We start from the raw sequence: 14,108 nt of genomic DNA, 5'->3' as shown, positions 1-14,108 counted from the left end.
GGCCCCCTCCCCGATGCCCAGCAAATCAAGAGGCCTGCTTCAGAACTGTCCCCTGAGACTCCTGGAGCCTCAGGGAAGCGGGGGAGAGCTGTGTACCCCTCAGACAGCTCGTCTGTGGAGGAGTCCAGAGTCTTCCCCTCCAGTTCTCCAAACCAGGTCTCCTTTTTAAATGTAGCTCTGCAATCAACCCCCAAGGACTCAGTACTGAACGCGGCATTACCCCCAAGACCAGCTGCCAGAGTCCGGAAAGGGAATGGAGCTCAGACCCCTCCCCTTTCCCCCATAAAGGGAAAGGAAGAGCTGCATTCACAATTATTTGGTTAGCTGCATTTCTCTTTTAGGTTTTTAACCCTGTTATTTCAATTCTTTTAAACTGTCATGCCTGTTGTTTTAAACATAATACACATGACCCTCATCATTTCCACCCTCAATGTGAGAAGTGTGAGGTCAGGAGTTAGAGCCACAACAGTTTTATCCTTTCTGAGTGCTTTTAATGCAGATGTGTTTTTACTCCAGGAGTGTGCCATACCGTTTTTAAAACACTACAGGGAATGGGAGGAGAAGTGGCCACAAGAATCCATATGGAGCGGATCAAATGAAAACAGGAACGATGGAGTGGCCATTTTAATTCAAAACCCCTCTATTCTGGTGAAGGGCAGCACTGTGGTGAGAGACGGGCGGGCACTTTTAGCACATCTGACGTACATGGGAAAGGATTTTAACGTACTAAATATTTATGGTTTTAACGACAGAAACGACAGGTATGACCTTTTAGAAGACCTGCAGTCCCACTTGCTGGGTAGGGCACCGATAGTGGTAGGAGGGGATTTTAACTGTGTTTTATCCAGCAAGGATAGGAAGGGGGCAGGGGAGGATTTTAAAATTGATAAAACATCGTGTTTATTGCAGGGTTTATGCAGGGATTTTAAACTCCAAGACTGTTTTAAAATCATGCATCCCGGAGAGGAAGGCTTCACCTGGTTCAGTGGTGACGGCAACAGAGCCTCTCGCATAGACTATATTTTTACAAGGGACTGCCCGCCAACCGATGCTAGATTGACCCCTGTTTTCTTCTCTGATCACATAATGCTCTCCTGCACCCTCTCACCTTTTTCGGGTTTGACAACAGGAAGTGGTCTGTGGAAGCTCAACTGCTCCCTGTTAGAGGATAGGGAGTTAGTTAGCCAGTTCAGGGAGCAGTATAAAGAGTGGCAGACCCTTCAAGACTTGTACGACACACGTGCACACTGGTGGGAAATGGTGAAGGGAAAGACCCAGACTTTTTTTAGAAAGGCAGGTAAAAAGAAAAAAGATAAGGAAAACAGACGCATGCTGGGACTGCAGAAGCGACTACAGCGCTATTTTAAACTACAGCAACAGGGCATGGATTTTAGCGAAGATATTAAACAAGTCAAAACAGAAATGTCGGTTTTAGCAGACATTAAAAGTAAGGGTGTCATTCTAAGAAGTAAAGAAAGGGAGATCGAGGAAGGGGAAAAGTGTACCAGATATTTTTTTAAGAAAATTGTCAACAAAGGGGGGGGTATTTTACAACTAAAAAAAGAAAGTGGGTACACAGCAAACACAACAGAAGAAATCAAAGACACTATAGAGAGCTTTTACGGGGATCTTTACAAAGAAAAAAATATTAAAACAGACACCATGACAGAGGTTTTAAAATTCATTGACAAAACAGTAAAGGACAGTGTGCTTTTAACCCAAGGTTTTACCCTTTTAGAGTTAGATAAATGTGTACAAAATTTTAAGAAAGGGAAGTCCCCAGGAGAAGACGGGCTTCCCTTGGACTTTTATCTGACTTTTTGGGACATTTTAGCACCGGACCTACTTTCTGTTTTTATGGATTTCGAAGGACTAGACAGACTACCTGACAGTTTTAGAGCAGGGATAGTGACTCTACTATACAAAAAAAATGACAGGACTGAACTGAAAAACTGGAGACCTATCACCCTCTTAAATCTTGACTGCAAACTTTTTAGTAAACTTTTATCTGCTCGTATGTCCCTGGTTTTAGAGGAGGTGATTCACCCGGATCAAGCCTGTGCCATCCCGGGGAGGAAGATCACCGACAGCCTCGTACTGATCCGAGACACCATCTGTTATGCGAGAGACAGAAACATCCGGCTAGTAGTCCTAAATTTAGATTTTGAGAAAGCCTTTGATCGGATCTCGCACCAGTACCTTTTCCAGGTACTGCAAAAAATGGGGTTTCCAGAAAGGTTTATAGCTTGGGTGGGATTGCTGTACCGGGACATTACCAGCAGATTTGTTGTTAATGGGCATCTAACAAAAGCAGTTAACATACACTGCGGTGTCCGTCAGGGTTGTCCGTTATCAGCCCTCCTCTACGTGACCTGTATAGAGCCGTTGGCACAGATCTTGAGAAGGGACCAAAGAATCAATGGGGTGGCAATCCCGGGGAGCGGGGGATTGACCACCAAATGTGCAATATATATGGACGATTTTAACATTTTATGTACTGACCTTTTATCTGTCAACAGGACACTGGACTTGACTGACTGGTTCGGACAGGCCTCTGGGTCAAAGCTTAACCGAGATAAGACTCAAGCCCAAACTTACGGACCGTGGACAGCGACCGAGACGACAGGACTCCCCTTGACTGTGACCCAGACTGACCAAAAAATACTGGGGGTTAAATTTGACAGGGAGGGGGGAGGAAAAGGAAACTGGCCAGACGTGGTAGGGAAAGTTAGACAGAGACTAGGGTACTGGGGACTTAGAAGACTGACAATGGAAGGAAAGGTTTTAATCATTAAAGCAGTGATTTTACCTTTGCTTTTATTAATCAGTTCTGTTTTTATCCCACCACGAAGAGTGCTTTTAGATCTGGAACGCGCCATCTTTTATTTCCTGTGGGGGTCCAAGTGGGAGAGGCTGAGGAGAGAGGTGATGAAAAAGCCGAAAGAGAAAGGAGGAAAGGGAGTCCCGGACCTACACCAGTTTTTAGGAAGCCGATACAGCACCCTGCACATCACCTACGCCACAGCCCCATCCAGAGATGACAAAACGACAGCAATGGCACGATTCTGGATGGGGTCCTACCTCAGACACCTAAAAGTTTTACCCATTGATCTTAGAGTACCTGTGTCTTTTAATCTGCCACCGGCCTACGCTTTTATCCGGAAATTCTTAAAGCATTTTAAACTAGAGCAAGAGGAGCTGTCTATTTTAACCCACCATCGCTCTCTTCTCTCTGTTGTGCAGGAGCGGGAATCAATGTATCCAGTGCGTGGGCTCACAATAGGTGAGTCCTCAACAGTTTGGCGCAACGTAAACCATCCCGCCCTCCCGAACAGACTCCGGGACCTGTCGTGGATGGTGGCTCATGAGATCCTCCCAGTCAGGTCCGTAATGCACTCCCGGGGCATGTCAACGCTCTCAACTTGCCCCCGACCGGGGTGTGGCGCACCTGAGTCGGTGAGGCATCTGCTCTGGGAGTGCAGCGCTGCTGTAGACCAGTGGGCAATGGCCGGCTCCCTAAAATTCCCGTACTTACCAGCAGGGGAGGTCCTGACAGCACAGCTAGTGCTGTACGGGGTGGGCCAGGAACAAACATTACCAGCAGACTTTGCCAAACAGTGGCTCACCCTGGCCGCCATCAAAGACGCCATATGGACCTCCAGAAACCTGCTGGTAAGGAAGCACATGCAGATCCCCCCCGTGGCTGCGATCCAGATGGCCACAGCGGCGGTGCAAGCAGCCGTCGCTGCAGGCGGCAGGCCTAGGACGCAGCCACAAAGAAGAATCGCCCCTGTGCCCATTCGGACGTGGGAGCCGGAGCCACACAAATAAAGGGTCAAGGCAGCGGCGGCCTGGCTCTCCGGGTGTGGCAGGTGGGAAGGAGCAGAAGGGAGAGGGTCCCCTCTGAGCACCAGGAACAGGTTCCGAGAGACGCAAAGCTGTTGGGGAGAGCGGGATGAGTTGATCCTTGTTAGGGACTCATCCCGCCCCTGCACAACGAATGTACACTGATATACACAGAGACAATTATTTATTTATTCATTTATTTATTTATTTTCCACAACTTTTAATACAATGTTATCTTATCTGTAATCCACTTTAAAACAATTGCTTTTATTGTTTTAAACAAAGGAACGTGGTTTTACAGAGTATTTATTTGTTTGTTGTATTTTGAAAAGATGTGTGTTTGTGAAGGATTTTATGATTGTAAACAGTGTACGACTTTTTGAAAAAAGTGTCAATAAATTTTTTCGAAAGAAAAAAAAATCTGTTCTTATCAGTTTAATATCTGATACGTCCTCTATAAGGGGACAACATATTAAACGGATTTTTAGAACCAGGAGTTGAAAAAGGGGCTTGCTCCGTTCGCTCCACGCATCGACCCGGTATTGCAGTGCCGCTGGGAACGGTGCACCCTTCTCTCACTCTGTGGAAAAGCAACGTTTGAAAACATGGAAAGCCAGTCTGCAAGTCATACCTAATTTGACCGAAAGACCAAGAACAAAGTGGACGGTGCTTTTGTGCGCCTCGAAATTGGTCAAAGCAGCCTGTGCTGCGTTTTCTCCCCGTTTGCCTTAGCTAATCTATTCTCACCGGTAGCTTATTCAGGGTGTGAAAGAGTGTGCTCCTGCTTAGTACAGTGGCCAATCTTCCTACTTGTTGCGCAGGGGACAAGGGTTCAATTGCCCCGACGGGTAGACATGCTGTACAAACAAGCGCGGCCTGTTCCCCTCAAGCTTTGCGCACTTTAACGCAACAAGACCAGTGATTTTGAGCACGGGGGATTGACCAGTCATTGCAGTGGCTCTAGGAGCCTGCGCGCAATGGCTACGCATGAGTTTCCGGGTCATCGGATTGGATTAAGCTCCTGAGAAGGCGGGGTGGAGTGCCAGCAAAGGTGTGGCCTGTACTTTGCTATGCAGCTAGCCAAACGGGGAGCACCGTGAAGCTGTTGACCGAGACGACTAGGGTCTTTGGCTGCTCTTGTGGCCGGAGGCTGTACTTACTCTGGTTTCTCTTCATAACGCATAAGTCTTTCGCCTTTTACTAAAGACTTCCGTGGAGAGTAACACCAAAGAGTTAAAGGTATTTTTGGCGGGCTTAGCACTTTGGCTGAGCCCTGTACCGTTGTGCAAGGAAATAGAAAACTAGGTCAACAAGTACACCAGAGACTCCGTGGGCGGAGGTGCTAAGCACCAGCAGTTGTTATGGCAAAATACTGTGACACCCCGACGAGGACGGACCGGACCGGAGGGGCGGCCTTGTGCTGCCAACGGCCAGGGGTTATCGCTTCTCGGCCTTTTGGCTAAGATCAAGTGTAGTATCTGTTCTTATCAGTTTAATATCTGATACGTCCTCTATAAGGGGACAACATATTAAACGGATTTTTAGAACCAGGAGTTGAAAAAGGGGCTTGCTCCGTTCGCTCCACGCATCGACCCGGTATTGCAGTGCCGCTGGGAACGGTGCACCCTTCTCTCACTCTGTGGAAAAGCAACGTTTGAAAACATGGAAAGCCAGTCTGCAAGTCATACCTAATTTGACCGAAAGACCAAGAACAAAGTGGACGGTGCTTTTGTGCGCCTCGAAATTGGTCAAAGCAGCCTGTGCTGCGTTTTCTCCCCGTTTGCCTTAGCTAATCTATTCTCACCGGTAGCTTATTCAGGGTGTGAAAGAGTGTGCTCCTGCTTAGTACAGTGGCCAATCTTCCTACTTGTTGCGCAGGGGACAAGGGTTCAATTGCCCCGACGGGTAGACATGCTGTACAAACAAGCGCGGCCTGTTCCCCTCAAGCTTTGCGCACTTTAACGCAACAAGACCAGTGATTTTGAGCACGGGGGATTGACCAGTCATTGCAGTGGCTCTAGGAGCCTGCGCGCAATGGCTACGCATGAGTTTCCGGGTCATCGGATTGGATTAAGCTCCTGAGAAGGCGGGGTGGAGTGCCAGCAAAGGTGTGGCCTGTACTTTGCTATGCAGCTAGCCAAACGGGGAGCACCGTGAAGCTGTTGACCGAGACGACTAGGGTCTTTGGCTGCTCTTGTGGCCGGAGGCTGTACTTACTCTGGTTTCTCTTCATAACGCATAAGTCTTTCGCCTTTTACTAAAGACTTCCGTGGAGAGTAACACCAAAGAGTTAAAGGTATTTTTGGCGGGCTTAGCACTTTGGCTGAGCCCTGTACCGTTGTGCAAGGAAATAGAAAACTAGGTCAACAAGTACACCAGAGACTCCGTGGGCGGAGGTGCTAAGCACCAGCAGTTGTTATGGCAAAATACTGTGACACCCCGACGAGGACGGACCGGACCGGAGGGGCGGCCTTGTGCTGCCAACGGCCAGGGGTTATCGCTTCTCGGCCTTTTGGCTAAGATCAAGTGTAGTATCTGTTCTTATCAGTTTAATATCTGATACGTCCTCTATAAGGGGACAACATATTAAACGGATTTTTAGAACCAGGAGTTGAAAAAGGGGCTTGCTCCGTTCGCTCCACGCATCGACCCGGTATTGCAGTGCCGCTGGGAACGGTGCACCCTTCTCTCACTCTGTGGAAAAGCAACGTTTGAAAACATGGAAAGCCAGTCTGCAAGTCATACCTAATTTGACCGAAAGACCAAGAACAAAGTGGACGGCGCTTTTGTGCGCCTCGAAATTGGTCAAAGCAGCCTGTGCTGCGTTTTCTCCCCGTTTGCCTTAGCTAATCTATTCTCACCGGTAGCTTATTCAGGGTGTGAAAGAGTGTGCTCCTGCTTAGTACAGTGGCCAATCTTCCTACTTGTTGCGCAGGGGACAAGGGTTCAATTGCCCCGACGGGTAGACATGCTGTACAAACAAGCGCGGCCTGTTCCCCTCAAGCTTTGCGCACTTTAACACAACAAGACCAGTGATTTTGAGCACGGGGGATTGACCAGTCATTGCAGTGGCTCTAGGAGCCTGCGCGCAATGGCTACGCATGAGTTTCCGGGTCATCGGATTGGATTAAGCTCCTGAGAAGGCGGGGTGGAGTGCCAGCAAAGGCGTGGCCTGTACTTTGCTATGCAGCTAGCCAAACGGGGAGCACCGTGAAGCTGTTGACCGAGACGACTAGGGTCTTTGGCTGCTCTTGTGGCCGGAGGCTGTACTTACTCTGGTTTCTCTTCATAACGCATAAGTCTTTCGCCTTTTACTAAAGACTTCCGTGGAGAGTAACACCAAAGAGTTAAAGGTATTTTTGGCGGGCTTAGCACTTTGGCTGAGCCCTGTACCGTTGTGCAAGGAAATAGAAAACTAGGTCAACAAGTACACCAGAGACTCCGTGGGCGGAGGTGCTAAGCACCAGCAGTTGTTATGGCAAAATACTGTGACACCCCGACGAGGACGGACCGGACCGGAGGGGCGGCCTTGTGCTGCCAACGGCCAGGGGTTATCGCTTCTCGGCCTTTTGGCTAAGACTGCGATCGCCTCCTGCTGGTGGTAAAAATTCTTGCCTGTTTGTGGCATTGATTGTTACCCACACTTGGGAGGATAATATATTTATTCCTAAAGTGAAAAATATTACAATTTTTTGTGGTTGTATTTCTTTCACCAACAGGAATTCATCGGCTCAGAGTCTTTGCTTGCCTGCCCTCTGTGAGACCTTCACCAAGACCAAACCACCCGAGAAAAGGTAAGTGTTTTGTATTTCATCTTTTAGGAGTGATTTCACTGTTTTATTCTCCTTTTTAGCCCTGTTTTTAGTTCTTTGGTTTTTGTACGTGGTGGTTTAGTTTTCTTAATTGTTCTTAACGTGTGGTGTCCCCACCATGTCGGCTGGCCATGCCGGCATGCGGAGGCACCACAGCGTGCGTTTTAAGTTTAAAGAAAAAGATGGCAGGCTCCTGGAGATGTCCAGAATGGACTTCTCCAGGAAGCTCATACAAAAGGCATTAGGTTTCACGGCAAAGGACTTGAATTGTATTTTGACCCTTCCCTTCAACAAAGGATTCGATGTAAGTTTCGGATCCGCGATTGTGCATAGAGAATTTTGGACACGCTTTGAAAAGGTAAAAACCCAGTTTTCTGCTTTCAATGTAGAGAAACTGACTGACAATGCCTCAAAAGTGGTTATTGTCAGAATGTTCAATGAGACAGTGAATGCAGATGACATTTGTTTGTGGCTGGGAAGATATTGCACTGTTAAGGGCCAGGCTACCAAAGTGAGAGATGAGGATGGCATTTGGACTTGCGCCTGGAGGGTCCCCATTCAACAATGGCAGGACCCCCAGGGCTACCAGGGCCTGAAACATCTGCCATCAATGATAGTTCTGGGAGACAACAGAGGCTACATTCACTACCAGGGACAACCCAAGCTCTGCCGCAAGTGTGGTGAGCATGGGCACCTGGTAGAAGCGTGCCAAAAAATTGTTTGTGGGAAGTGTAGAGAAATTGGGCATGCTTTTGAGCAGTGTCCAAATGGCAGAAAGTGTAATCTTTGTGGAGAGTCAAATCATATCTTCAGAGATTGCCCAAAATCCTTTGCCAACAAGCTAAAGGCTAACAAGAAGGCCGAGAATGAGGAACAAGATGGTGGACAAAGGGAGGCAGTTGGAGAGCAAATTGAAAAGGCTGGGCTAGAAAATTCAAATCTCCCGCCAAATCCTGTGGTTGGAGGAGAGGGATCAGGTGAGGCGGGAGAGGGGGAGGGGCCTGTTATTGCCCCACAAATGGAGAGTGCTGAGGGAGAGGAGGCAATGCAGGCAGAGAGCGGAACTGGAAATGATGGCCCCCTCCCCGATGCCCAGCAAATCAAGAGGCCTGCTTCAGAACTGTCCCCTGAGACTCCTGGAGCCTCAGGGAAGCGGGGGAGAGCTGTGTACCCCTCAGACAGCTCGTCTGTGGAGGAGTCCAGAGTCTTCCCCTCCAGTTCTCCAAACCAGGTCTCCTTTTTAAATGTAGCTCTGCAATCAACCCCCAAGGACTCAGTACTGAACGCGGCATTACCCCCAAGACCAGCTGCCAGAGTCCGGAAAGGGAATGGAGCTCAGACCCCTCCCCTTTCCCCCATAAAGGGAAAGGAAGAGCTGCATTCACAATTATTTGGTTAGCTGCATTTCTCTTTTAGGTTTTTAACCCTGTTATTTCAATTCTTTTAAACTGTCATGCCTGTTGTTTTAAACATAATACACATGACCCTCATCATTTCCACCCTCAATGTGAGAAGTGTGAGGTCAGGAGTTAGAGCCACAACAGTTTTATCCTTTCTGAGTGCTTTTAATGCAGATGTGTTTTTACTCCAGGAGTGTGCCATACCGTTTTTAAAACACTACAGGGAATGGGAGGAGAAGTGGCCACAAGAATCCATATGGAGCGGATCAAATGAAAACAGGAACGATGGAGTGGCCATTTTAATTCAAAACCCCTCTATTCTGGTGAAGGGCAGCACTGTGGTGAGAGACGGGCGGGCACTTTTAGCACATCTGACGTACATGGGAAAGGATTTTAACGTACTAAATATTTATGGTTTTAACGACAGAAACGACAGGTATGACCTTTTAGAAGACCTGCAGTCCCACTTGCTGGGTAGGGCACCGCTAGTGGTAGGAGGGGATTTTAACTGTGTTTTATCCAGCAAGGATAGGAAGGGGGCAGGGGAGGATTTTAAAATTGATAAAACATCGTGTTTATTGCAGGGTTTATGCAGGGATTTTAAACTCCAAGACTGTTTTAAAATCATGCATCCCGGAGAGGAAGGCTTCACCTGGTTCAGTGGTGACGGCAACAGAGCCTCTCGCATAGACTATATTTTTACAAGGGACTGCCCGCCAACCGATGCTAGATTGACCCCTGTTTTCTTCTCTGATCACATAATGCTCTCCTGCACCCTCTCACCTTTTTCGGGTTTGACAACAGGAAGTGGTCTGTGGAAGCTCAACTGCTCCCTGTTAGAGGATAGGGAGTTAGTTAGCCAGTTCAGGGAGCAGTATAAAGAGTGGCAGACCCTTCAAGACTTGTACGACACACGTGCACACTGGTGGGAAATGGTGAAGGGAAGGACCCAGACTTTTTTTAGAAAGGCAGGTAAAAAGAAAAAAGATAAGGAAAACAGACGCATGCTGGGACTGCAGAAGCGACTACAGCGCTATTTTAAACTACAGCAACAGGGCATGGATTTTAGCGAAGATATTAAACAAGTCAAAACAGAAATGTCGGTTTTAGCAGACATTAAAAGTAAGGGTGTCATTCTAAGAAGTAAAGAAAGGGAGATCGAGGAAGGGGAAAAGTGTACCAGATATTTTTTTAAGAAAATTGTCAACAAAGGGGGGGGTATTTTACAACTAAAAAAAGAAAGTGGGTACACAGCAAACACAACAGAAGAAATCAAAGACACTATAGAGAGCTTTTACGGGGATCTTTACAAAGAAAAAAATATTAAAACAGACACCATGACAGAGGTTTTAAAATTCATTGACAAAACAGTAAAGGACAGTGTGCTTTTAACCCAAGGTTTTACCCTTTTAGAGTTAGATAAATGTGTACAAAATTTTAAGAAAGGGAAGTCCCCAGGAGAAGACGGGCTTCCCTTGGACTTTTATCTGACTTTTTGGGACATTTTAGCACCGGACCTACTTTCTGTTTTTATGGATTTCGAAGGACTAGACAGACTACCTGACAGTTTTAGAGCAGGGATAGTGACTCTACTATACAAAAAAAATGACAGGACTGAACTGAAAAACTGGAGACCTATCACCCTCTTAAATCTTGACTGCAAACTTTTTAGTAAACTTTTATCTGCTCGTATGTCCCTGGTTTTAGAGGAGGTGATTCACCCGGATCAAGCCTGTGCCATCCCGGGGAGGAAGATCACCGACAGCCTCGTACTGATCCGAGACACCATCTGTTATGCGAGAGACAGAAACATCCGGCTAGTAGTCCTAAATTTAGATTTTGAGAAAGCCTTTGATCGGATCTCGCACCAGTACCTTTTCCAGGTACTGCAAAAAATGGGGTTTCCAGAAAGGTTTATAGCTTGGGTGGGATTGCTGTACCGGGACATTACCAGCAGATTTGTTGTTAATGGGCATCTAACAAAAGCAGTTAACATACACTGCGGTGTCCGTCAGGGTTGTCCGTTATCAGCCCTCCTCTACGTGACCTGTATAGAGCCGTTGGCACAGATCTTGAGAAGGGACCAAAGAATCAATGGGGTGGCAATCCCGGGGAGCGGGGGATTGACCACCAAATGTGCAATATATATGGACGATTTTAACATTTTATGTACTGACCTTTTATCTGTCAACAGGACACTGGACTTGACTGACTGGTTCGGACAGGCCTCTGGGTCAAAGCTTAACCGAGATAAGACTCAAGCCCAAACTTACGGACCGTGGACAGCGACCGAGACGACAGGACTCCCCTTGACTGTGACCCAGACTGACCAAAAAATACTGGGGGTTAAATTTGACAGGGAGGGGGGAGGAAAAGGAAACTGGCCAGACGTGGTAGGGAAAGTTAGACAGAGACTAGGGTACTGGGGACTTAGAAGACTGACAATGGAAGGAAAGGTTTTAATCATTAAAGCAGTGATTTTACCTTTGCTTTTATTAATCAGTTCTGTTTTTATCCCACCACGAAGAGTGCTTTTAGATCTGGAACGCGCCATCTTTTATTTCCTGTGGGGGTCCAAGTGGGAGAGGCTGAGGAGAGAGGTGATGAAAAAGCCGAAAGAGAAAGGAGGAAAGGGAGTCCCGGACCTACACCAGTTTTTAGGAAGCCGATACAGCACCCTGCACATCACCTACGCCACAGCCCCATCCAGAGATGACAAAACGACAGCAATGGCACGATTCTGGATGGGGTTCTACCTCAGACACCTAAAAGTTTTACCCATTGATCTTAGAGTACCTGTGTCTTTTAATCTGCCACCGGCCTACGCTTTTATCCGGAAATTCTTAAAGCATTTTAAACTAGAGCAAGAGGAGCTGTCTATTTTAACCCACCATCGCTCTCTTCTCTCTGTTGTGCAGGAGCGGGAATCAATGTATCCAGTGCGTGGGCTCACAATAGGTGAGTCCTCAACAGTTTGGCGCAACGTAAACCATCCCGCCCTCCCGAACAGACTCCGGGACCTGTCGTGGATGGTGGCTCATGAGATCCTCCCAGTCAGGTCCGTAATGCACTCCCGGGGCATGTCAACGCTCTCAACTTGCCCCCGACCGGGGTGTGGCGCACCTGAGTCGGTGAGGCATCTGCTCTGGGAGTGCAGCGCTGCTGTAGACCAGTGGGCAATGGCCGGCTCCCTAAAATTCCCGTACTTACCAGCAGGGGAGGTCCTGACAGCACAGCTAGTGCTGTACGGGGTGGGCCAGGAACAAACATTACCAGCAGACTTTGCCAAACAGTGGCTCACCCTGGCCGCCATCAAAGACGCCATATGGACCTCCAGAAACCTGCTGGTAAGGAAGCACATGCAGATCCCCCCCGTGGCTGCGATCCAGATGGCCACAGCGGCGGTGCAAGCAGCCGTCGCTGCAGGCGGCAGGCCTAGGACGCAGCCACAAAGAAGAATCGCCCCTGTGCCCATTCGGACGTGGGAGCCGGAGCCACACAAATAAAGGGTCAAGGCAGCGGCGGCCTGGCTCTCCGGGTGTGGCAGGTGGGAAGGAGCAGAAGGGAGAGGGTCCCCTCTGAGCACCAGGAACAGGTTCCGAGAGACGCAAAGCTGTTGGGGAGAGCGGGATGAGTTGATCCTTGTTAGGGACTCATCCCGCCCCTGCACAACGAATGTACACTGATATACACAGAGACAATTATTTATTTATTCATTTATTTATTTATTTTCCACAACTTTTAATACAATGTTATCTTATCTGTAATCCACTTTAAAACAATTGCTTTTATTGTTTTAAACAAAGGAACGTGGTTTTACAGAGTATTTATTTGTTTGTTGTATTTTGAAAAGATGTGTGTTTGTGAAGGATTTTATGATTGTAAACAGTGTACGACTTTTTGAAAAAAGTGTCAATAAATTTTTTCGAAAGAAAAAAAAATCTGTTCTTATCAGTTTAATATCTGATACGTCCTCTATAAGGGGACAACATATTAAACGGATTTTTAGAACCAGGAGTTGAAAAAGGGGCTTGCTCCGTTCGCTCCACGCATCGACCCGGTATTGCAGTGCCGCTGGGAACGGTGCACCCTTCTCTCACTCTGTGGAAAAGCAACGTTTGAAAACATGGAAAGCCAGTCTGCAAGTCATACCTAATTTGACCGAAAGACCAAGAACAAAGTGGACGGTGCTTTTGTGCGCCTCGAAATTGGTCAAAGCAGCCTGTGCTGCGTTTTCTCCCCGTTTGCCTTAGCTAATCTATTCTCACCGGTAGCTTATTCAGGGTGTGAAAGAGTGTGCTCCTGCTTAGTACAGTGGCCAATCTTCCTACTTGTTGCGCAGGGGACAAGGGTTCAATTGCCCCGACGGGTAGACATGCTGTACAAACAAGCGCGGCCTGTTCCCCTCAAGCTTTGCGCACTTTAACACAACAAGACCAGTGATTTTGAGCACGGGGGATTGACCAGTCATTGCAGTGGCTCTAGGAGCCTGCGCGCAATGGCTACGCATGAGTTTCCGGGTCATCGGATTGGATTAAGCTCCTGAGAAGGCGGGGTGGAGTGCCAGCAAAGGCGTGGCCTGTACTTTGCTATGCAGCTAGCCAAACGGGGAGCACCGTGAAGCTGTTGACCGAGACGACTAGGGTCTTTGGCTGCTCTTGTGGCCGGAGGCTGTACTTACTCTGGTTTCTCTTCATAACGCATAAGTCTTTCGCCTTTTACTAAAGACTTCCGTGGAGAGTAACACCAAAGAGTTAAAGGTATTTTTGGCGGGCTTAGCACTTTGGCTGAGCCCTGTACCGTTGTGCAAGGAAATAGAAAACTAGGTCAACAAGTACACCAGAGACTCCGTGGGCGGAGGTGCTAAGCACCAGCAGTTGTTATGGCAAAATACTGTGACACCCCGACGAGGACGGACCGGACCGGAGGGGCGGCCTTGTGCTGCCAACGGCCAGGGGTTATCGCTTCTCGGCCTTTTGGCTAAGACTGCGATCGCCTCCTGCTGGTGGTAAAAATTCTTGCCTGTTTGTGGCATTGATTGTTACCCACA

General features: G+C 47.9%; 6 non-coding genes and 2 pseudogenes across 6 annotated transcripts; all 8 read left to right on the top strand.

Annotated features, from left to right (window-relative positions):
- The first annotated feature begins 4,240 nt into the window (after positions 1-4,240).
- Positions 4,241-4,419, top strand: LOC144538855 (U2 spliceosomal RNA; annotated as a pseudogene).
- A 583-nt stretch (positions 4,420-5,002) lies between these two features.
- On the top strand, positions 5,003-5,118 carry LOC144539007 (U5 spliceosomal RNA). Its single transcript, XR_013504729.1, has one exon. It is a non-coding gene; the product is annotated as a U5 spliceosomal RNA (small nuclear RNA).
- Positions 5,119-5,285: 167 nt separating this feature from the next.
- Positions 5,286-5,476, top strand: LOC144538664 (U2 spliceosomal RNA). The gene has a single exon (XR_013504448.1). It is a non-coding gene; the product is annotated as a U2 spliceosomal RNA (small nuclear RNA).
- A 583-nt stretch (positions 5,477-6,059) lies between these two features.
- Positions 6,060-6,175, top strand: LOC144539006 (U5 spliceosomal RNA). The gene has a single exon (XR_013504728.1). It is a non-coding gene; the product is annotated as a U5 spliceosomal RNA (small nuclear RNA).
- Positions 6,176-6,342: 167 nt separating this feature from the next.
- LOC144538663 (U2 spliceosomal RNA) lies at positions 6,343-6,533 on the top strand. The gene has a single exon (XR_013504447.1). It is a non-coding gene; the product is annotated as a U2 spliceosomal RNA (small nuclear RNA).
- Positions 6,534-7,116: 583 nt separating this feature from the next.
- LOC144539005 (U5 spliceosomal RNA) lies at positions 7,117-7,232 on the top strand. The gene has a single exon (XR_013504727.1). It is a non-coding gene; the product is annotated as a U5 spliceosomal RNA (small nuclear RNA).
- Positions 7,233-12,973: 5,741 nt separating this feature from the next.
- On the top strand, positions 12,974-13,152 carry LOC144538854 (U2 spliceosomal RNA; annotated as a pseudogene).
- A 583-nt stretch (positions 13,153-13,735) lies between these two features.
- Positions 13,736-13,851, top strand: LOC144539004 (U5 spliceosomal RNA). Its single transcript, XR_013504726.1, has one exon. It is a non-coding gene; the product is annotated as a U5 spliceosomal RNA (small nuclear RNA).
- The last annotated feature ends 257 nt before the right edge of the window (positions 13,852-14,108 follow it).

The sequence above is a fragment of the Centroberyx gerrardi genome, chromosome 4 (assembly GCF_048128805.1).
Source record: "Centroberyx gerrardi isolate f3 chromosome 4, fCenGer3.hap1.cur.20231027, whole genome shotgun sequence".
Classification (NCBI taxonomy): domain Eukaryota; kingdom Metazoa; phylum Chordata; class Actinopteri; order Beryciformes; family Berycidae; genus Centroberyx; species Centroberyx gerrardi.
The sequence above is the reverse complement of the archived record's forward strand: the minus strand, read 5'-3'. Positions and strand labels throughout refer to the sequence as shown.